At 35.6% G+C, this 23,651-nt stretch overlaps 1 protein-coding gene across 8 annotated transcripts in view; it reads left to right on the forward strand.

Annotated features, from left to right (window-relative positions):
* FHIT (fragile histidine triad diadenosine triphosphatase) overlaps nt 1–23,651 on the forward strand; it is a 560,843-nt gene that overhangs the window by 114,742 nt on the left and 422,450 nt on the right. The gene's annotated exons all lie outside the window — the stretch shown is intronic.

The following is a 23,651-nucleotide window of genomic DNA, read 5'->3' on the forward strand; positions in this document are numbered from 1 at the left end:
CAAATGTTTCTTGAACTCTGGCAGGCTCAATGCCATGACCGCTGCCCTGGGGAGCCTGTTCCAGTGCCCGACCAGCCTCTTGCTGAAGAACCTTTTCCTGACATCCAGCCTGACCCTACCCTGTTGCAGCTCCATGCTGTTCCTTCAGGTCCTTTTGTCACCTCCTGGAGTGTATGTGAGAAAAATGAAGGAAAAGCACAAAGTCATCAAATGTTGAGTGTGTTTTTGAATTAGTGAAAAATACGTGCACTATTAAGAGTGATAAAACTTGCTTATCGCCTTGCTATAGTTTATTACTGCAAAGAGTCTGTCCCAGTGACTACACCCTTGCAGAAAGCTATGTCCATTACTCTCCCAAAGCCCTGGACTGGGGTTCTGTTCAGCTGATACAAAAAATTTTGAAGAACGTTGATATTGGGTACTAGTGCAGAGAAAAGACTTGAGTTTTCAGATGTTTCAGATTGAAATGATTCAGCTTCATGTTTGTGTGCATACAAAAGCATGTAATGTTTAACAGTTGTACATACAAATTCATCTGCTGTGTTTACTGTGTGCTAGGTATATAAAATTAAGAACTTAATCTGTTTTTCTTCAAAAATTTAATTGATATCTCTATTTAAGTGTAAGAGGTGTTCCAGGGTAGAATGATGCTGAACTAGGTATTAGAACTTTGAATACATATGAAATATTAGCTGGAGCTTCCAGGATCCATGATTTGAATTCATTGCATCCCCACTTGACTGTTGCTTGATGACTCTCTTCACCACAGTAAACAACAAACATCTCTCTCAACAGAGCTACTTTAAGTTAAGCCTCTGCTGCAGCAGGTGTCATTTAATGGGGTGGGACTTACGACTTTATGGAAGTCAATACCTGAGAGATGAATTTATGTACAAACCTGGGAGGATCAAGGAGATTGATAATGATATATTCACAGGGTAACTGTCATGAGGGACAGAACTGCAGTACCAGGAATAAATGAAGATCTTGGTTAAGCGAGATAATACTTCATGGAATGACAGCAAAAATAAGATGACAGAAAAGATTTATATTGATCAAAAGAAATACTAGCCTTGGGCTAAAGGAACAAAGGGATTAACAAAAAGTGATGCAACTGGCACTCAATGACTTAACTCTGACATGATTCAGTGGACACACCTTGGAAAGCCTGTGATTTCACGTGTCAAGGAGAGGGTTTGATAGCTGTATTAGGGCTGAAGTATTCTTAAACAGGATGTAAACATTAGAGGGAAAAAATGGCATGTAAAGGAGCGAGTGAGATTATGTTCTCTGCTCCTTTCCATTTTTTCTTAAAAAGACTACTGTAAAGATACCCTCAGTGTTGCAGGCCAGGAAAGGGCTGCATTAACTTTTCAGTGCTGTGGAGACAGATTTTTCCGTGACTGTGTTGTGTTCATTCAGGACGGCATGACTTACTGCCCACCAAACAGATAACTGAGATAACTGGACTTGCCTTCATAAAAGATGTTCCAGTTAGACAAGTTTTATGTGCTGTGTTAGTGCACTCATGTTTTATTAGAGTTATGTGGTGTTATAAGGAGAATTGGGGCCCTTTCTATAAAGGCAGTTAGATGATCACTCTCCCTACTATAATTTTGATGGCTGAAGTTGCATCTTATTACAATAATAATACACAAATAAAGTAGGAAATACATTTTTCTTTTTGGAGAAAAGGAGAGATTGCATCCTTTTTCCTCAACTAGGCTTTTAGTGGTATGGTCTCTTGACATTCATGTTAGCTGTTCAATGATGGGTTCACTGCTCTCTCCAGTCATCTAGTAAATGAAGTATCTGTGCTCCCTGTGAGCTTTTGAAACAAAGGGCTCAAGACTCTGTAAAGTGTTCTGCCTGACTTGTGCTGTCTCAGAGGATCAACAAAGAGGAGTATAGTAAATAAGTGTATCGAAGATTATGTCTGGTTAAATTCTGGCACGTGAGATGAACAGTGCTGTTGGATAACCAAGCCCAAACCATGACAAGGAGCAAAGGAATATGGGGACAAGGGGAAGGCAGACAAACATTTGAAGCAGTCTTAATCAGAGTGATCTTCAGGTTGCTATAAATTAACAAATCCATACGAAGTGATATTTGTCTGTAAACTTCTTTTGTACTGGCATTTCTGTCCCTTTTCAATAGATTTTTAGAATACTCTGGCTGATACAGAGAGCAGCTGTACAGCAAGACAGCATGCTTGGGACCTTTAGCTTGGATTTTTGCCTGGAATTTTTGAACAACAACAAAACTATCTCATCTAGAACTTGATGGGCTCTGGGCACTGAATTCCATGATTTTCTACATCCATTTCAGTAGTAATATATAAACGAACTGAGGTAAGCATCAACTGAAGACACCTCTTCTGGCAGAGGGGAAGTCTCTTGTGCTATTCCTATTTTTTGCATCAGTTTTGATTGCATATTAGTGAAAAGTCAGTAAGAGATGGGAATGTGGAATGTAGCTGGCCCATAGCTTCTTCAGGTTGTCTTCTCTCGAAGTACCTTTTCTGTCCTATGCAAAGGAATATATTTCTGAGGTCTGAGCATTTTCAGACCTTAAAGCTTTCTGAACATAGTCCAGAAATATGACAGCAGGCTTTGACTATGAAAATTTTGTTGTGAGAACTGTGAAAGCTTTATCTGTGAACTTTTTTTTACCTCTTCCTGCTATTTGTTTCACTTTAGAGTATTTATATTGAGAATATCCCTGTCTGGCATTTTCTTCTTCTTTTGCAGCTTCCAGGCTTTTCAATATTGACTTTGTTTTATCCAGTTCTTAATTTCTTCAGCAGATTTCTTTTTCTGTTCAAAGGGAATCACAGATCATAGCTAGGAATTTTAACAGTATTTTCCAAACCCTACATTAGAAGATGACTGGTGTTCTGGTACTTGCTGTAGACAAATATTCAGCAAAGAACCCATTAAAGGTTCTCTCTCTGATTTACAAGGAGTAATCTCAGAAGCTTTATGTCTCGAATTTCTTTGGCCATTTACATTTTGGCACTAGAGCAATTAAGAATTGCATTGTTTTTTGATGAAGTTCAATTTGGAACCTCTTTTATTTTTCTTCAGAAAACTCTTTTTCATGACAAGAGGTCCTGATCTTCAAGATGTTTGTTTTTTTTTTTTTCTTTCTTTTTGGCCTCTTGATATAATAGTTAACACAAATACCACAAAGTATTATGAGACCACATTTTACCCTTATGCAAATAGAATTGCCTTGTGCAAATTCTACAAAGCAAATTGTTTTGCTTTTGCCATTTGTTTTGTGTAAGACATAGTTAAACTGAAGTTTAAGGGTCATTTGTTCTTCCCCTATGCAGCCTATTTCATGGTTTAGATATACTAGCTAATTTTGGGCCAGTTCTCAGTATGTATATAGCTTTAAGTATGAGACATATCGTTGTCTAATTCTTAAGCTCAGCTTCCTTTTTCTTTGTGGAAATGAAGCAAAAGGGAATACTTGTTTTATGTTTATATCTCTAGTTAATTATTTTCAACTTTCTTTCATTTGCGCTATAGTAATGGAGTACAGCCACATTTTATCTAAAAATACTGAAGGGCAAAGAACTTTTCAGATTGAATGTTTGCATCTTTTTTATTTTTTAATATGGAAATTCTGTTGCTCAGTTTTTCAAAAAGCTAATTGGATTTATGAAAGTTAAGTCAATTTCCTTTGACACTGTCCCTTTAAGAAGAAACCTCTAATTTGCTCAATAAAATTAATGTTTATTTCCTGCTATTTAAGCTGTTACTGACCAGATAAAATAATTTCATGTTTTTTTTTTTTAATTTTTATTTTTATTTTTTTTCCAGTGAGGGCAATTTAAGTGAATGGATACTTTGAAGGGAAAAGGCTTGCTAGACTTGTCTATCAGTGTTATCTTGTATTCATTTCATAATCCTCTCAGTACCACAATGAAACTACTTCATTGTGCAACTTCGGTGCATCTTCTTTTTTTTTTTTTTGGTACAATTTTGCAATTCTAATATCTCCTTGCTATTGTGTTACGAAAGAATTGAGGAACCAGTGTATTTGCATGAAGGACATTTTAAATTCTAATGTCAAGGGTCATTAATCATTTTTGTTGTTATACTTACAAAGCTCAGTTTCTGCATACTGAAGAGGCTGTGGGGTAGGAATCCATTTTGGAAATAAATCTTTCAGATTACCCTTTCATTTTATGTGAGTTGCCAACTACAAATTGAAAAAAATGCCAAGCCAAGGTAGTTCACATATTTGATTTTTTTGCATTTGATATTCATAGTTGTTTTTTTTTTTTTGACAACTTATGTTGTCATTAACTTTTTCCACAAATTATATTCTTTTTTTTTTTTTTTTCTCAATCTTCGTTCCTTTAAACTTTTCTTTCTTTAGTTTTCTGTTTGCAAATCTTTTCCTGGAGAATTACCTTAAAAGCATTTCTTGCTTAATTGTAAACTAGATATGCATATACCGGGTTATTTGGATTCATTAGATTGCTATTTTTTTTGGTGAAGGCAGGAATGTATTTGTACTAAAATGCAGTTAGACATTACTTAGTTAATGGCTAAAAAGAGCTGTATGCATGAAAACCATAATTACTGTATTATTAATAATAACAAAATCAGAGGTCAATTTGTCAATGGCATGAATGGTTATAGATTTTGATGTTTTGAGTGACGTTAAAGCTAATTAACTCTGCTTTTCTTGAGAAAGGTTCAGGGTGATCTTTAATGCATCTGATGTTGGCTGGAACGAGGTGCTGTGGATTCCTCCTACATGCTGCTGTTATAGGATGTGACACTAAGGGATGTGATTTAGTGATGGGACTTGGTAGGTCAGTTTCATAGCTGGATTTAATAATCTTGAAGGTCTTTTCCAACTGAGATGATACTATGGTTCTATGATACAGGTTAACCTGACTTTTTGTTCAGTTATTTATTGTCCTGCTTAACTGCTGGTGGCCGTGCCTCAAAGTGAATTGATTGTAATTTCCTTGTTAGTAGAATAATGATGATGCAATAGGAATGTTTTGAGTGAAGAGCAGACGTTTAATCAGCACAGCTGTTTGGTTGTCAACTTGGAGCATTGCTCCTGTGGAGGACTGAACCTTTCTATTTATCTCAGTGTTGGAACTCAGGAGGGATGCGTGTGAGGCTGTCTTCTCAGAACCATTAACTCTTCTTTGAGTAGAAAAGTTGATACCTTGCAGTTTGACAGCAGCTTGGGGCCAAAAAAGGGGAAGGTTGTTTTTAAATAAATGCTTGCACGTGTTAAATAAATACATCCACGAGAATAATGGATTACATTTTTTTTTTCCTATAACTTTAAAAATAAAAATCCCAACACACAAATAGTCAGCTGGAAGTCTTCAGTCTAGCTTAGTAAGCAGGAAATGTAGTAAGTGGTTATGAGATAAATATTTGCTATAGTTTGAGCTACCAAATATAGAGTAATGTATTGCACATTAATTGACCTTAATTGCTTGTGAAAAAGTCCTAATACACTTTTTTCAAGACCTATTAACAACTGAGTGCTGACTACAAGTTTGCCAAACACAAGAGGCAGAAGAGAAGTGGTCGTATAGGTAAGCAATGGCAATTTATTGTGGCAATTTAAACAAAAGATGAAGGTGTATGGAATACTCTTCAGTGCTTTGTTTTTGAGTGGATTAGCATCTTAATGTAGTAGATAATCACTAATTTGTGTTGTAAAGATGATAATATTAGGCAGTTTTCTTCAAGTGCAGATGGTATTACTGTTTCATTTATTAAGTACATAACCGCATCACAAAGGATCTGATATGCTTAGTTACCATTTTGTATTCCATTGTAAATAAAGGCACGTTATGCCTAATGTACTTTGCATTGTGAAGAGTAAGAAATATTATAGAACTATAAATAACAGTATGTTCTTTTTGTGAAAGGGAAAAAGTGAAGATGTTATTTTGCTTAAAATTGATCAAAATTATATGGAGACAGTATGAACGCATAGCTGTGATTTGTGGGATGTATATTTAAGAATCCACTATCAGACTTTAGCATTTCAATTACAAATTTCTGGGAAATATGTGAGAAGGGGATAATATTAATATGAATATGCTGTAAATAAATGCTCATTGCATTTGCCTCAATGTATTTCCTTACTATTTAGATGAAAAAGCCATTATCCTGTAGAAATAGTTAGAAAAGCTTTACTTCAGTCTATGGACCAGTGTGTTTTATGGAGATACTGCATCTTAGTTATTCCAGCATGCCAAAAAATTATGGAAAGCTGCTTTCTCATTTCAAGTAATTCTACTACATGGAAAAATTCTCACTTTAGAGTCACAAAGAATTAAATCAACAATTCCATCCATATACAGCATTTTTTTTTAAATCTATTTAAAAATGTTAGATTTTTTAAAAATCTATAGAATTTTTTGGGGGGGGGAACTTCTCCTTAAAAATGGCTGCTGTGAGATCCTAATCTGTGGAAAGACCATTGGTATTCACTCCTGTGAGGAGGAAAGCTGTACATGGGGATAATAAGCCAGTTTAAATGATTAATATGTTAATTAGTAATAACATTTTAATATCAAACATTAACTTTATTAAGAGAGCTACTGACGGGATTGTGATTTTGTGAAAGACAGGACTGTGGCTTAGAAGGAACTTGCTGTTCTCTTCAAAAGCTGAACAAGAATAAACCCACTAGATCATGTCTAATACTTGACACTTTTTTTCCTGAGTAGAGGACTCTTATCAGAAACCACATCTGCCTTCGTACAGTCTGAAACATGGGAATACTCTCTTCATATTGATTAGGTTTTTTTTTTTGTTGTTGTTACTGATTGTGGACTTTTTTTCCTTGAGGAAGAGAAAATCATAAACTTTCCCCTTTGTTTACCACCCAGACATCTAAATTTCTCAGAATTTCCCCTTCCAGATGATTCTTCAGACTGCTTTTGGAAATCTATAACTAAGCACTTTGGTAGTGTTCTTGCAGTAAGTATGATGTGAATAATGGCACAGGTAGAAATTTTATTGACTTAAAAGTAATTAAAAAAAAAGAATATTCAACATTACATTCTCTTCCCAAATGCAACTTTTTTTTTATTTCAGTGGCCTTTAGTTGATTTATTTTGAAATCAGTAGACTTGAATTCAAACAAAACATTATTTCCTTTCCATGTCATCTTTTTTTCCTGTCCAAAAATTGTTTCTTTCCTCCATTCTTTATGATCATTCTATGATTTTATATATGTCCTACCCTATTTGGGCAAAGTCCAGAGCATCTCTTAGCACTGCCTAGGGAAATTTTATCAGCATCAGGATAATATTAAGAGGAAGAATCAAGCAATTAATTTATTTCAAGGTAAGATCAGCATATCTGACTAGGTATTATATTACTATGTGTAGCAAAATTTCAAAGTTAATTTAGACTATGTGATGTAAAGTCATCCATTTTCAAATGCATGAGAAGAGATGATTAAATTCCAGATTCCAGTGTAAATTAGCTTCTAAACATAGAGGTTTGCAGCCTGAATTGAATCAAAGAGAGTTTCAGAGGTTCAGAGTGTTAACTATTTGCTGATGGCTTTGCTTGATTCATTTTTGGAAATGATATCTCACTGGGGTTGTCCAATTCACAGTATATAATGGATTAATGGTTTGGAACTTTATCTATAATTCTTTGGCTTTACATTTAAACAGTTCATAAACTCTTGATATCCTCTTCTCCCCTCTTGAATTCATTAAGAAAATACCATAAAGAAAAGCTTACATTCTCTTTTCTTCATATTTTATTATTTAGGAAAATGCATTGTTATGTTAATATTCTAAACCACTGTAATTTAATAACTTAAGGACTTTGGGGAGAGAAGAAAACGGAGGTTAGTTTTTTCAGTCCATTCTATTACGAAGAGATAAAATGGACAGAAATCCATCAAATGCCTGATGGGTAGGGTGGCTACCTTTTTGAAGCTTAGAAAGCTAATGCATCTTTCCTATTTGGGATCTGTGTACTACTGTTACCATGGGCCTGGCAGTTGATTGAATGTAATAGACGGCACCCACTATTTTTATTCTCTGATTTCTTTCCCAGATTGTTTAGTTTCAGTGCTGATTCTAAAATATGTAATGTGAAATGTGATTTCAGTGTTTTGGGTTGGACAGTTAGGTCTGTCCTTGTATCCTGCCATCAGCTGTTGTCTTAGGAGATATTTGTGTGATCCTGTATCACTGGATTCACTAGCATTCTGTTCAATTTCCAGAGCAGTGGTTTCCCTCTCCATGCCCTTGTTTTTGTTAGTTGTTTCTTTGTTGTGATATTCAACATTTCAAGACACCATCACTTTTTCCAGTTCATAGTATGGTGCTATATCTTCTCAATGACAGCACGCAACTCTTCTGTTCTCTATGTTATCAGACTATGCTCTCTGCTTACTTCTAGGGTGCTTACTCTTTCTAGTAAATAATTCAATGGAATTCAAGTATGGCCACCAAACTTAAATCTAAATAAATCCTTTTTGAATGCAGATAAGTGGGAAGGAATGGGTGAATACGCAAATAAGACAAAATGGCAGGAACAAATGTTCTATTTAATTTCTATTTTATCTTTGGATACACCAAGGTAAAAAATGTATTATGCTTAATCTACATTCTTGTGGAAAACTTTTCTTCATTGGTAGATGATATTTACTACCTCACGAGTCAATAAACATTTTGAAACATCTTTGACACTTTCAGATTTCATCTTTCTTTCATTCCTGTTCCTTTTTTTTTTTTTTTAAGGTGGTAGGGGAAAAGGTTGACTGTCCAATATATACAATGAACAGGATTGTTTTACAACTTCAGTAAACTAGAGATAAGCCAAGTTATTCCATGAGTCTGTGGAAGCAATCCTTCTTCAAATATTTAGCTGTTGGTGCATAAGTACATCTAATTCAAGCCAAAGAGGCAAAGGGCCAATTTTGGTTTCTTAACATTACCAGAAGCATCGTGTCTTGCAAGGCAATTGTTTTTTGTTTGGTAACACCAAAAATGAACTATTTAGTGGCTTCTCTGGTCTTAGTTTTAAATTGTGGAAATTACAATTTGTCAAAAATTCTGTATTTTTAAGTTTAGAAAAAAACAAGCTGGGTATGTTTTAATTGGTTCCAAATCAATAATCATATATGTATGCAATTTTTCTGTTCAGAGATGTCTGCATTTCACCAAATAATTTTTACTCTTCACTCAAAAGCAGTCTAGTTTTTTTTTTTGCCTCTTGAAATTCTAAACTGCTGAGAAGCAATGTGAATAATTGATACCTTTTATTACTCGTTGTTCATTGCTCTTGCATAAAGAAAAAAAAAATCTTTTATAGTTTGCTCTCCTGTGTAGTAAACGGGCTTTAGGCATGCAAGAAATAGCAGCTGTAGAGACTACTGTTTCTGAGGAGGTTTTCCATTTTCTGACTAGCTTGATGGACCTGCATTTTTAATTAAAATGTCAACAAGCACTATTGTGGTAGTCATAGAGCTTGGGTGAAACGTAATCAGACAAATCCATAATTTATGTAAAACCACTTTAATGAGTGAAATTACTCCAGAGATTAATCTATCCTGATGTAAAATGAAAGTTCTAGGAAAAACAATTGCTGTTCCACTTCTCTTGGAAAATACATCTGTTTTCCTTCTGGAATGTTTCAAAGGCATTTAGTATTTAGGTGTTACAAACTTCCACACCGGGACCTAGACAATATTTGAGGTTTATATCCAGCACAAAGTGGGTGTTGGATGAAATATAAAATAGGACACTGCAATTCCTCTTTTCCCCCTCAAATATAATAATCTGAGCTCTGCTTCCACATACATTTGTGTAAGAAGAACAAAGTGTTAGTTTCACGGGCCAGCTTGATGAAGATTTTTCAGACTGCTGTCATAATACTCCTAATATATTTTAATTTTCCTTGGCACAAAGATAACATAAGGCTTTGTATTTTTGTGTAAATAAATAGGATAAAAGTGAAACTGCGTTGCCTTAGAAGTAGGTAAGGAACAGGGTGTCATATCTAAATTTTGTCTCCAGCTTTGTCACTGTTAAGACTTTTGACATGTTATTTATCCTTTTGTGCCTTGTTCAGTAAAAAGGGATCATGACACCTCTTTAGTATTGTAAAGTGTTTTTAAGATGAAAGATGCTTAATAATGTGGTGCCACCACTTTTCTAAATGTGTTACTGGTAAACTTCGGTTCTGAAAACAACTTTGACCTTTTGGAAGAGAACATTCCCAAATCTGTATTCTGCATACAAAGTTTTTTAGTGATGTGTTAAAGATTCTAAAATTCTAACTAATTTTACATTGAGTTATTCAAATTGGAAAACAAGGCATTAATTCATTGTGTAGGGCTTCAGTTTGTTTAAGGAGAAAATAAAGCAATTTGAATGTAGCTGAAGGTAGATGTTTGTGGTTACTGCCTAGCTTGTATTTGTCTATACCATTTTGCTTCCTCATTCAGTGATACCTTATTCTGCTTCCTATTCAGTGATAAAAGCTTTTATTTTTAATGCTAAGTGGTGCATTCTGGAAATGGGGTGTCACTCCATTTCAGGGATGTGTTTACACACGTGTTTAGAGAAATGCTTTACCCATGAAGAGAAGAGATTGGGTAGATAGTACTTATCCATAATAACTGTTAGTTCCAATTTAACAGCAACATCTGAATATATATGGTTTGATTCCATTAAAAAAAATACTGAAGTGCTTGCTCGTTGGTTTTCTGGATTCTGATATTCTGACCTTTGGAGTTGTGTTGAAGACAGTTATATGATATAAGATAGCAGAACTCTGTGTGCATTTGCAGTCTTTCAGCCATTCAAGTACTCATTTGTTCAAGTGTTCAGTTACTTGTCTTTTCTGTCATGTGTTGCTTAGAGAAAATACTTTTAGCAGAGAATGAAATAGAACCAGGAAACATAAAAATATTTGGTGTGTGTCATGGTAGCATTAGCATAATTCTGTAAAATGTCGTCTCTAACATTATCAGAACAACTACAAAAATGTTGTCATTTTGTTTGTTTGTTTTTGTTTTAAAGAAAAGACATAGCCACTACAAAATGATATTTTCATTTACTATATATTAATACTTGGCTGTGAGAGGGCAGTGGATGTGGTGTAGCACTTTTTTATATTCCCAAAATGGTAAAAATGGAATCCAAGTAAGTGTACTGATGTAGTGATTTAATTATTTTTTTTTTTTTTCATTATTTAAGACAGCAGAATTCATGTGGCACTATTTTGGACAGCGTATCCTCTGAGTAACCTGTTTTGTTTTATACTTCATGCTACTAACTTCAGTATTATAACTTAATTTTCAACTGGGCATTCTCCAAGACTGGGACATAAGAGGCCATGGACATCTCCAGAGCTGTCCCTCCTAGTTTGTACTTTTGTTGTTGTTGTTGTACTAAAAATGGAGTTGTGTCCAAATACCAAAGTTTTGCAAACTTCAGTGTTGTACAGTATTTGTACTTGTCTTCAAAGCCAGACAAGGCAAAACATTATTAGAGTCAGTAAGAATATTATAAAACAGAAACTCAGTCATGAGTTGTTTTTCAGTACAGTTCAGGTTTGTTGTTTTTCCTCACTTTATGACATTGTGGAACAATTAAGTAAAACCTAAATACTCAGCTACAATGTATTGAAAGCAACAGGCACATGCACAAAAAGGAGAACAAACCAACTTAATTTACTAGAAGCACAATACTATCCTCATCACACGTTGAATATTCTCATGTCCTAGACTTTAATAATTCATTTACGTCATGGGAACACAATGCTGTTATCAACGTGACATTCCCTGGCCTTCTTTCCAGAACATCTCAAGTTTATTATTCTCTGTTAAAATACTTAGAAACTGGTTTGAGCGATGCCATTTCTTTAGGAAATATAATGATTGAAATGAAGGCAAATGGTGATATCCCGAATCTTGTTTATCAGTTCATTCTTTGTTATAGTATGCCAGTAATTACATATGCTAAGTGGAATACTAATTACATTCTGCATTTCTGTTTAACAGTGTAGTAGTTTTGTCAATGTTATTTAGCTGCATAATGCACACAGCCCAGACTCTGGTACAGTAATAAAAATAATCTGTTTAATTTGCCATTAATGAATCTACAAAATAGAATGATGTTAGTATTTTCAGAATAAGTGGTTAATTACAAACATAATTTGCATATTTTCCTATGTGGCTGCTGAATTTATTTGTTGACATTGATTATAATTTTCTTGTGTAGAATTTCTTAGAGTGCGACATGCCAGTAGGCTACTGTCAAACTATCTAGATTTTGGCTGAAAGATCTGCTTTCTTTGGGAGCCTGCACTAAACTATAGAGAGGTGGAGGTGTTACAGATATTTCTCTGTGTGTTTCTTTTCTATTTCTTTCTTTCTTTTTTTTTTTTTTTCCTAACGTGTAAGAAGAGAGAAGAAGGTGGAAGAGCAAAAATGGGAGGTTGCTTTTTCTCATGCACTGGAAACATTTTTTCATCTACTTTCTAGCTATAAAACAGATTAGGTCTGAAATATGGTGATTTATCAAAGCTCATTTCTCTTGTGTCTCCTTAAGAAGAATTTTGCTGTCATAAAAGGCACGGTGTTTCTGGCAGTGCAGCAATTCAGCAGTTTACTCAAGTAGGCTTGTTTTTATGTCTGCTTTTGTGGGAGGGGCAAAATGGAAATGGGCCCTGAAATCCCAAACAGTAGGCAGATTTAACGAGAGGCTTAATTATCCAGTCACTCTGCATTTATTAGAAAAAGCAGCTAGGTGGTATTTAAATATACCTGAAAGACTAGCAGCAAAAAGCTTCCTCCCTCAATTTGGTCATTGTCTTAGTACGTAATAAACCATGGTAGAGAGAGGTGAGAATTATTCACTCATGCCATGACTTTGTTCTGCAAATGTAGCTGAAATCACATAATCAATATAATTGTTATTGCCAGATGTTATTGTGTTAAGGAAGAGCATCACTTATTAGGTCTTCTTTGTAGCAAAGGAAAAATTTGTTGCTAACCGTAGGGGAAAAAAAAGAAGATACTCTTAAGGCTGAAATTCAGATGTGTCTCTTGAAAACAAATGGTAAATCATCTCTCTAAAACATGCTTTTGCCTCTATTTGAGTAGACATCACTTTCACTGTAACCTCAAAATTGCCATTGTTGTAATTTTTTTTATTAAGCATGCTGATGGTCATCTTCAGTAAGCTCCAGTAAGACTGTAAGTGCAACATGGGAATTTTCTTCTCATCTTTTACCTTTAAGTGGCTCTGTATCTTACTACTGTAAAACTAGATTGTGTTGACGATAAGTTGATAACCCAAATAACAGCTTGCTTAGAAGAATCTGAGTGCCTAAACTATCTAGCTGCTTACACGTGTGTCTCTTCATTGCTCACTAAGTACCAGACTTCTGAAGTTTCATGGTGTATGTCTGGGCTACTTGCATTTCTTTCACTCCTCTTTTCCCTGTATTGAACAGTTGCAGTAGGTAAGTCTTCCATTTCTACCTGTTCTGGCCTCAAGAGGTATTGTTTGATTCTTGTGTTGTGGCAGCTCCTAGGGGTACAGGAATTTTAGAATTAGAATTCAGAATTTAGATTACTTAACTGGCCTGATGGGGAATTGCTCACAACCGTTTTCTCTTTTAATAGCTAGAAAAGAGAGTAGAAAAACAAACAAACAACAAAAAAAAACACCTCCACCCCCACCAAGAACAACAAAAAACCACATAACCAGGCAGTGGAAATAAGAGGAAAAAATTGTAGATAAAAAGCCAGCATGCATCAACTTCCTCTCAAGGGACAAGTGCAGATTACCTTAGCTATTGCTACCTGCACTTGAGCTATTCTAAAATTGAACAACTTTTCCGATCTAATGATTCTCCTTTCCTTTGTTTTGTACTAAATTGTATTTTTGGTTGGAGATCTTAAAGATTATCAGTCAATGATCCTAAATGTTATGCCTTAAATTTTTGTAAGCTAATAGATGACAGTTTGCACCCATGTTTTGCTTGGAGTCATAATACATAAACTGTCCATAAAGGCTTACCTCTGTAATGAAAAGTATGCAGCAGTACAGGAAAGAACCCTTAATCTTAAAAGTCCTTTCCCTAGCATCAGTCATCAGTTTGTTCCTGGACTTGGCTCCCTCTGAATGGATTTAGTAAGCAATGACATCAGGCATTTTGATTGTTTGTCTGCCTTCTTGCTCCTTGCTCATTTACTGATCATTTTTCTCCTTGTTTGTCATCTTAAAAAAAGAGTAGCAGTGGCTTGGGGATTTTAATTTCTACACATGAAAACATATATTTGAGGGGGAGGTGAACAAGATGCTGAAAACTGTCTCTCCACTTTGTCCCTGATTCTTATCAAATCTCACATGTAATTGTGCTGAAACTGTAGTTCAGTTGACTCAGAATTTAGTTAACTTGGCAGAAATTGTTCCACCCTGCTTCTTGCATTCCAATAAGCAAAAATGAAAAGTGATGTTGTTGAAATACGTGCACTTTCTGTTAAGCCACATGAACCCACAAATATTTTTGCTAAGATTTGAGAAGCCAGACATTGAGGGAAATCAGAAAGAAGGTACTGGCTGATCAACAGAAAGTTTATCCAATTCAGTTTCATGGTTAGGCTTATTAGGTTTCCTGTCTGCTTCTTTGGAAATAGGTGCTGCAATTAGTTTTTATCAACTGTAGCTGTAGACTCACAGGATATATGCATTAGCCAAGAAAATGGTCTGTTTTCAGTTTACTAGTTTAATCTGGATTTTCTAAAATGTTGCTATAAATGTTTTCATGTCTTTCTCTTAGCAGAACTAATATCTTATTTTCAGTCCATCATGTATCTTCTGCTTGACCCAAATATATATAGGAGTGTACATATAAGTGTATATATACATATGCTTGCAAATACATCATAAAAATAATAATGTATTGTTCTCACCATTCAAAGAAGAAACCTGGTGTGGAATCCTAATAGGTTTTTCAGAAGTCATAATTTGATTCTGTTACCTTCAGCAAAGATTTGATTGTATCGTTTTATTCCTTTGCCTTAGTTACTCTGTTGGTGTATTGTTTTGTTTGTTTGTTTTCCTGGTGTGCCTGTATTTTGCTCAAAAAATAGTGGTATGATTAACATTTTGTGGTGAAAGGTTTCTCTTGAAGGAGAAGTTCCTGTCATGGTCCAGACAGCGTGCCCTGTGCTGGATCTGGATGCCAGGGTTTAGTCTGGGTCTTACCGACATTTACACCGGTTCATACTAGTTGCCACCAGGAAGTAGCACATTTCTGCTTGGCGGTTTACAAGTTCAATTTAGACATTCACCTCCACAAACGTATACACTCAATTAGCTGCTGCCTCTTAGCATTCATGGTGTAAGCTGTTTTCTGCAAATGCAACTATTCATATTTAAATTGATAAATCGTTGTTTTCCTATAGCAAGTTAGGCTTCACAGTTTTATTTTTTTCCCTGTTTCCAGAAGTGCACATTTCAATTTTAGGAAATCGTTTTCCTAATTTTCAAGCAGATTGTAGTGGAAAGCAAAATTGCTTCATCCATACTTCCTGCTGGCTTCCATGAATGAATGCTACAGCATCTACACAGTCCCTTTTTCTGAATAGGGCCTGGGGTGAGATGGGAGGTTTTTTTATTTTTAGCTTGAGGTTGCAACAACATGAGTGTTAACTACTTAGATTGCTTGTATAACATTATTTTTTTCACTTTGCAAATCAAACACTAATATTTGTATTTAAGAAGAAGGACTTGGGAAGTACTGTTTTGGAACAACATGACCGTATTTGATATAGGAGAAAGATTAATAGTAGTTACATTTGACTACTTGGTATTCCATTTTAGCATTTCATTAACATTGTATGGTTTTGCACTTGGTTTCCTAGGGAATATGAACCTTCATGTTGAAAGACTCCTGGTTCAGTAGTTCTGTTCTCTGGAGAGCTTAGAAACTGCTTTTCCTGGGGACTAATTCCTTTCAGGGTCCCTGAAAGGGTCATGGTATATTGGTACCATGATAATTACTCAGACAAAACTTACTTTTCCTTCAGCAGACATCAAAGGCAATTTTACCTAACTACCTAACTTTTTTTTTTAATTTTTTTTTTGAGGATTTGATTTGGAAATAGACATGACCAACTTGTAATGTAAGAGCTTTTTGAGTTTCATCAGAGCTGTTCTGCATTAGGCCATCTTTAAGAAATGAAATTTTGAAATATAAGTTTAAAATGGACACACCAGAAATTATTAATATTAAACATTTATTAACTGAAGTACTCCAATATCCAGATAGTCTGGTATTTTTACTTGGGCTGCTCACAGTAAATCTCTGAGATTTAACTTCAATTCCAGAGAATGGTTTTGACATTGTAATGTGGATGAAAGTTGCCATTAAAGTAAATGTTCTAGAATTATTTTTAATCTTTTAACTTGCTCTTAATTTTTCAAAGAGTTTTACCGTATGTGTTAAAATCTAGCATCTATAATGTCCTCTAAAAATGTATTTCTAGAGAATTCTATTGCAGTTTTTCTTCAGTCTTGAAAACATATATAATTTGTAAAAGGCAGGTTAATATTCTTAATCTAACATTCCCATTTGCTGGTTTTTGTTTGTTTGTTTGTTTTGTGCCCCACATAGTCACGTGATATTTTATCTTCACATTAATATGACTTGGCCCTCACACACACAGTGAAATATAAAAGACTTTTTGCGGTGCCCAAGCCTACTCACATTGGTTAGACTGTCATATTTCCAGAAACAAGAAATTGAGTGATGCAGTAGGTGACCCAATTCCGTTATGGGGCTGAGCAGAAGAGTAACCCTAAGCTAACTTAGAAAGGAAAACATTTAATCCATATTAATAAAGTGCTGAACGTTTGTTCCTCTCTGAGTTGTAAGTTTAAAAAATTTAACTCATAATGCACTCTAAGTAATGACTTTATTCTTAAATTATAGTCTCAGAAAACAGGGGAAGTTGAAGCAATCTGCTTTATTTACAGCAAAAATTGTAGCCCCAGTTACAAAATACTGGTAATGATTTAATATGGAAGCCTCACTCTGAAGAATTGGATTTCTTTAGAAAAAGAAAAAAATCTGAATACTTCTAAAATGTGGCAAGGACTTCCTGCTAGTCTTTTTTTTCTTGATTCTTTTTTTTCCCATCCATTTCTAAAGAGGGGGTGATAGTAACTTTTCTTTTTCCCCAAACAAGCAAGCTTATAATCAAGATTGGTATCTTCCTGGCTTGGGAGTTTACAGTAACAGAAATTGTTTGTCATGGAGGTAAATTCTGATTCTTAGAGACTCTCAGGTCTGAAAATGATTCACTGCTAAGGGGTCAGTTCCCTCCCTTTCCTCCCTGTATGTTTTGGTGCCTCAGTGGTAACCGTGTATCACAGAGCAGCTGATGTGAACTGGGGTGTGCAGGCTTGGGCTTTGTAGAAACCTTGAGTCAGCTTGTATGGCTTTATTTCAAGCAGTTAAATTTCATTAAAAGATGGACAAATTGCATCCAATATCCTCCTAAAATTACTCTAATACAACCAGTTGTGCTTGCAAGTTTTTATACACAACGGAGAACTGTGTCTACTGTTTAAGTAATGACAATTTAAAATAAATTGCCTATTCGTGTTCTTGATTATTGCTTCTTGTATTAGGCACTATCAAGCTATCTGTGTAGCAGGTGTTGTCTTATGAAATAAATGCTTTACTGTAATGTTCTACAATAGTCATCAATTGACCATGACACTACAAGTTTACGGAATAAGAATCTTCCAGTTTTAAACTAAGTAACTTTTGGCTCAGGAAGTTTGATGTGGATGCCTGAGCCACTACATGTTTTAAAGCAGCTGTCAATAACAATTCTGGCTCGACTTGCTTCGTTCTAATTACTGATACATGAAAGCGGACAGCAAAGGAAGCAAACCAGAAGAATGGGTGATTCGCACAGACTGGCAGGATTTTGGTCTCAGTGTAAGAGAAGAGAGGTAGTGGGATAGTCTCCTGGCTGGAGTGCAGAGATGTCTGGAGACAGGATGGAGAGGTGGGGAAGGGGGAGTGTGCCCTATGGAGAGAAGGGGTGTAAATGCATGGAGCTCTGCTTTGTTGTAAGTGATGAGCCTGTTGAGAGCTAATGGGTAAATATCTTGCAGTAAAATGAACAACGGTAAAAATCTTTCTCCTTTACATTGTTTTACTTGGAATACCAAGAAATGGCAATGTATCAGTCACTGTTTTTAAAGAACCTCTTGCCTTGCCCCCTCTGAGACTAGGGAGCTTGAAAGGAAATATATAGATACATTATGAAGTATTTGCATATATTATTGAGCAACTTTTGTACTAGAATTCAGAAGGGTAATATAAGGTATTTCTCCCCTGCCTTGATAATACTAAATAATGGGTGGGGGGGTGGAAATAAAATAACAGGGATAGGAAAAAAGCAGGTTGGATCCTAAAAAGGAGAGATGGCAACAGATAAATTAGAACAACTGTGCTGCTTTAAAAGGTTTTTATTTTTTTTTAAATTGTACATCGAAGGAGGCAAGTAAGGATGCGGAGTGAAAATCTGATGAAGAGTGAATAAATAGAAGTCCAGATTCCTCCCTGAAATCCTGTTATCTTGAATTGGGAGAGAATGTCTTGGGGTCCTTATATAAAAGATGTGCTTCACCCAGATTAGAAAACTGTCCTGTAAGACTAATATTCTTCTTAAGGGCATTGGTGAATGACTCCTTAGAGATAATAGCTAAAGTAGTTACTAGCTAAATAGTAGCTAATAGCTAAAAAGTGTTTGTTCTTGTTTGTTTGTTTGTTGGTTTACTGTTTGGTTGTTTGGTGGTTTTTTTTTGAGGGGGGGGGCGGAGGGGGAGGCTGTTATTTTTAACCTCAGGTGTGCAAAAGACCTAGGGCAATATTGTCCCTTGAAAGAAAGGATATTTGATGTATGTGAAGTCACAGTGCATGGAGTAGCAGATTTAATTTATGCTCATATGCAGTAATAGGATTTGCTACATTGCAGGTAAGCAGATTTGTAAAATGTATGTCAACCAACATGGCAGTATTTTCCAATACAAGAACAGAGTAGCTGGTAAAAAGTAAGCAATGCAAGGAACAGGTCTGGATTTCAGAAATTTCACATAGAACCACTCGGGACCTTTACAGTGATATTGAAAAGTAGCATGCTGGTTGATGAACAAGAAAGAACAAGTTAATAATTATTTTATCAGAGTAAGGGTCTAGATGTATCAGTCCTGAGATGTAAGTTGCTAAAAGTAAATCAGGGAAATTACAAATCTGTATGTTCGTCCCAATATGTGGGGAACACAGGCTGACTACAACACTCTGAACACACAGCACATTTTTTTTTTTTAAATGTAGGTATATATGGATATATAATTCTGTGGATAGGGGAGTGATGTGCACTGAGATGTGTGCAATTCTTGGCTTTCTTGTACCTGATCTAACCATAATTCATAGCAAATGTTCCTGGAAACTGGCAATAGGTGCTACCAAAAGGTTTAGACCTAGTGGTTTTTGTACAATTACCAGTTCTGAGGCATTCAGAAATGCAGCCTCCATCCCTTTGCATCTAAAGGACTGAGAAGGTTTTCTTCCACAGTACAGAGGCATCTGATAAAGGTTTGTTACTGGTTTACTTACCATTATATTGTGAAATAATAAACATGAATGTAAAACAAAAAGTCACCAATGTACACGAGACTAACATATGAAATTTAAAGACAACACAGAAAAGCATAAAGAAACTCAACAAGCCCACTGAAGGAAGGAATTCACCCTGATACAAACTGGCTAATGGTGAAGAGACAAACTGTGCTGGTGGGGCTACTCAGTTCCTCCAATTTATTCTTTAGTAACTTCTGCTGTAATATTTCTGGGGCACATCAAAGAACAATACAGGCTGATGTTGGTAATCCCTCTCACAAATAAAAACTTTCATTACAGAGTGTTAAAGGCATCATTCTGTCTGAGAAATGGGAATTGATAGGGGTTGGCTTTTTTCTGTCCTGGGGAAATATCTAAGGCTCTTTCTCATGGTGACGCTGAGTACTCTTGCCAGAATTTGTTCTGAAGGCTGCAGATGTGCAATATGATGAAAAATCTCTTTGATAAATGGGAAAAGGGAAAAAAAAAAGTCCAGCAGACCACTTTTCTGTGTCAGACCTAGAAACTGCTTTCCATTCTAATTAGTTTTAAAATGTTTCTTGTAAACACTTTTCTATTTCTTCCTGCAAAGTTGTCAGCACTAATTTTTACAGGGTTGACTGTATTCAACATCTTCCCTTATAGAAGCACAGCAAAACAAGTTTTAGTTTTCATCCATGGCAACTGCTGAGCTCCCTTCCTTATTGAAGTTACAGTAGTCAGACAGCCTGAGTTGGCTAAGGTAGACCTTCATCATTTCCATTTCAATTCAGTGCAATACTCTTGCTTGTTTCCCAAGCTCAACTGCTGCACTGTGTGGCTGTCTTAATTATGCAGTTACCAAAGTCTACCCCAGAAAGGACTGCATCTTGGAAACCCAGCAGAACTACTTATGTGTTTAGTACACAACATAAACTTCAGAGGTTTGAAAGAGGTTTGAAATGGCACTGCATTTCTTAGCCTCATGAAAAATCAGTCTTGTTTTTAATATGCATGTACAGAATTGCAAAATGAAAGTATGTAATAACCCAAGAGCTAAATTAGCCTCTTGGTCCTTAAGCAAGCAAATCAGATTAGAGCTGTATCTGATCCACAAAAATAAATGAACATGGAATTTGGCCCAAAATTCATATTGAAGATAACCACTGCCCTGTAGTCAGTAAAAGCTGCAAAGGGTGCATCAAGAAGTTTAAGCAGAGGCTGTTACCTACTGCTGTTTTCTTTTTTCAACCCAGGAAAAAAATGGCTTACCAGATACTGAAGCCTTCAGCAGAAGAGAATCTGTAGTTCTCTTCTCATTATAGTAGTGTACATGCAAAGTAGCTTCCTTAACTTCAGTGAAGCCAGATGACTACAGACTAGAAAAAGGAGAAACAGTCCCCATGTTTTATTAAGCGCTTTAAAAATTGATACAAAGAGTGCTCCAGTAACGAGAGCTGACAACTTTGATTAACGTAGCAACATTTTCTTCCTGTTCGTATATCATATCCATTGTAATTTAAATAAATAAATAAATAAAACCTCAGTTTCATACAGTTCACAGAACTTCTAAAAAACACCCATTTGTGGAAAGTGACATGTATTTTGGTAACTAGAAACTACACCAAAAACTTTATTCTCTGCGAGTCAAGCTACAGAAATTGGATGGGTCTACATCTAGGAAGAAGCCCTTGTCTGTGTTGTCTATCAAACATTACTTAAAGTACCTTTCTTGTAGTAAGTACTTGAACAGGTGCCTACAGTCACAACATTTCACCCAAACAGACAGAAAAAGCAGCGTGATCTTTGCCCCAGTCAGTCTCCAATCTGAATAGATAGGCAAGAGAAATGCATAAAGGCATGTGGAAGGGAACGCCAAACATTAAGTCACCATAATCGTTTATTATTTTCTTTAAAAGTCTACAGACAGAAAGAGCATACCCAATAGTCTAAAGTGACGTGCAACAAGGTTTGTCATGTGGCAAGAGTATTGTCTTGCCATAGGATCACTCAGTATTATTCCACTCACGTTATTCTGTCACTACGTTTCATTTTATTAAAGTAGGCAAGAGCAAACAGCTTAAAAATCATATTACCTTGTCTCAGCCCATTGTTCACCACTGTAACAGTATAGAACCATAGTGTATAGTTTTAAGGTTCATATGTTAGGCTCCTTAAAGTCAGCAAAAGCCACCAAGAAGAAATACTTCTAATGTATAAATCAAGCTGCCAGAAACTCAGTGCTAAGGCTTTCAGGTTGACCATTGGGCAGGGGGCACAAAAGCAGAAGGGATCATTTAAATCCTTTAAGTTTATATTTAATTTCAGAAGAACTTCTCTCCTAAATGACTTTTCCATTGCTCAGCTACCACCAAGAAAACTAGAGGCTTTAAAAAATGTTTGTATTTAAGACACAAATAAAATTACCACTTTCATGTATGTATAAACGTTGGGTTTGGTAGCACTAGTTGTAAGAGTCAAACTGCTAGGGCGTGTGTGGGCATGCACGTGTTTCCAGCACTGGAAATGATCTGCTTGTGAGGACAAAAAACAGGAATTCCTATATTATTTAGTGACAACTATTAGTAGTCAAATTAACTTCAGTGGGAATACTTCCAGCCTTAAAGTTAAACATACTAACTGTGTTCAGGCAAACAGATCTTGGTCTACTGGCTACAGTATTTTGGGATTAACAAAATCCAATTGAAAGAAAAATTTCCTGGGCTCTCCTGGTAGCAATCTGAGAGAATTGTTACTAAAAGTGAAAATTATCACATTGAAAGACCACATAACTTTATGCAAAAACTGAAAAGTCTGAGGGAGACTCTTACAAATTCCAAACGTCATCCATTTTCTGCCCAAACTGACTTGAAGTTGTAGTATTCCCTTAATTTATGCTTCTGTCTTTGATGTAGCTATTAACTGGATGTGCCACTGACCTTGGTTGGATGACAGAGGTAAATTGTTTGCCAAGGATGAACTGCTCTTCAGCCGTTCTTTATTATCGGGCAGACCTGTGATTTCTTTTAAGAGCCATGCCTCTATTTATGCTTCTGTTTTTCTTATTTTGATAAAGCAAACGTATCTCTTCCATAAAGAACATGCTAAAAATCTATTATGTTGCTAGCTTGCTCTACTCCCGAATACAGATCATATTCCCATGCTCTTTTTTTTTTTTGGGGGGGGGGGGGGGGGATACCTGTATGATCATTAATGAGAATTACTGGATACTGAACACTGCTGAAAATTACGTTCTGCTTGTAAGAGTATATAGGAGGTTTAATCTTCAATTTTATTATTATTTTTAATAGATCACAGAGGAAGCTAGGACTTCCCAGTGTTAGTGTTGTCTACTTCCCCTTACTTACGGGAGCACAAATCTTGTGTGTAAAAAGGTGTGTAAGTTCTTTTCTGAATCAATCTCTGTACTCAAGAAACACCCCTTTGCTCTGCCCAGAGAGATACCATGACATATGGCAGTGGTAGCGGCAGCTGAATCTTTGCAAAATTTAGAAGAACTATGTTGTATGGATTTCATTAGGGATGAAAGACCACTACTTCATGTGCTAGCTTATACAACTCTCCAAGGATTAATTAATTTTTTGGTACTGTTTGTGAGTAATGTACCTAGCAATAATTCGGTAGCTGGTAAATTGATGGAATTCCAGACAATACAGACGTTTAACCATCTGCCTTGTTTATTTTCTCTTGTATATGCTCTGCCCAGTTCCAAAAAATAATGTTGGAAGAAGAGACTGAAGAGAGAAAAAGCCAAACTTTTGTTTTCTTATTTACAAAACAAAATAGTTACTTTTAAGTACTGTTTACACTGTAATCAGCTTTTTAAATTCACTTTCATACCCTATTACAAATTAAGACATATGTATAATTACAACCAACCAACCTTCCAACAGTCATTCTAAGCTCTTTAAGTTATATTTTATAAGTAAATATACATTGTTGTTTTTCTCCTTGTGGTGG

Source organism: Anser cygnoides, chromosome 10 (genome assembly GCF_040182565.1).
Source record: "Anser cygnoides isolate HZ-2024a breed goose chromosome 10, Taihu_goose_T2T_genome, whole genome shotgun sequence".
In the NCBI taxonomy this organism is placed as follows: Eukaryota; Metazoa; Chordata; class Aves; order Anseriformes; family Anatidae; genus Anser; species Anser cygnoides.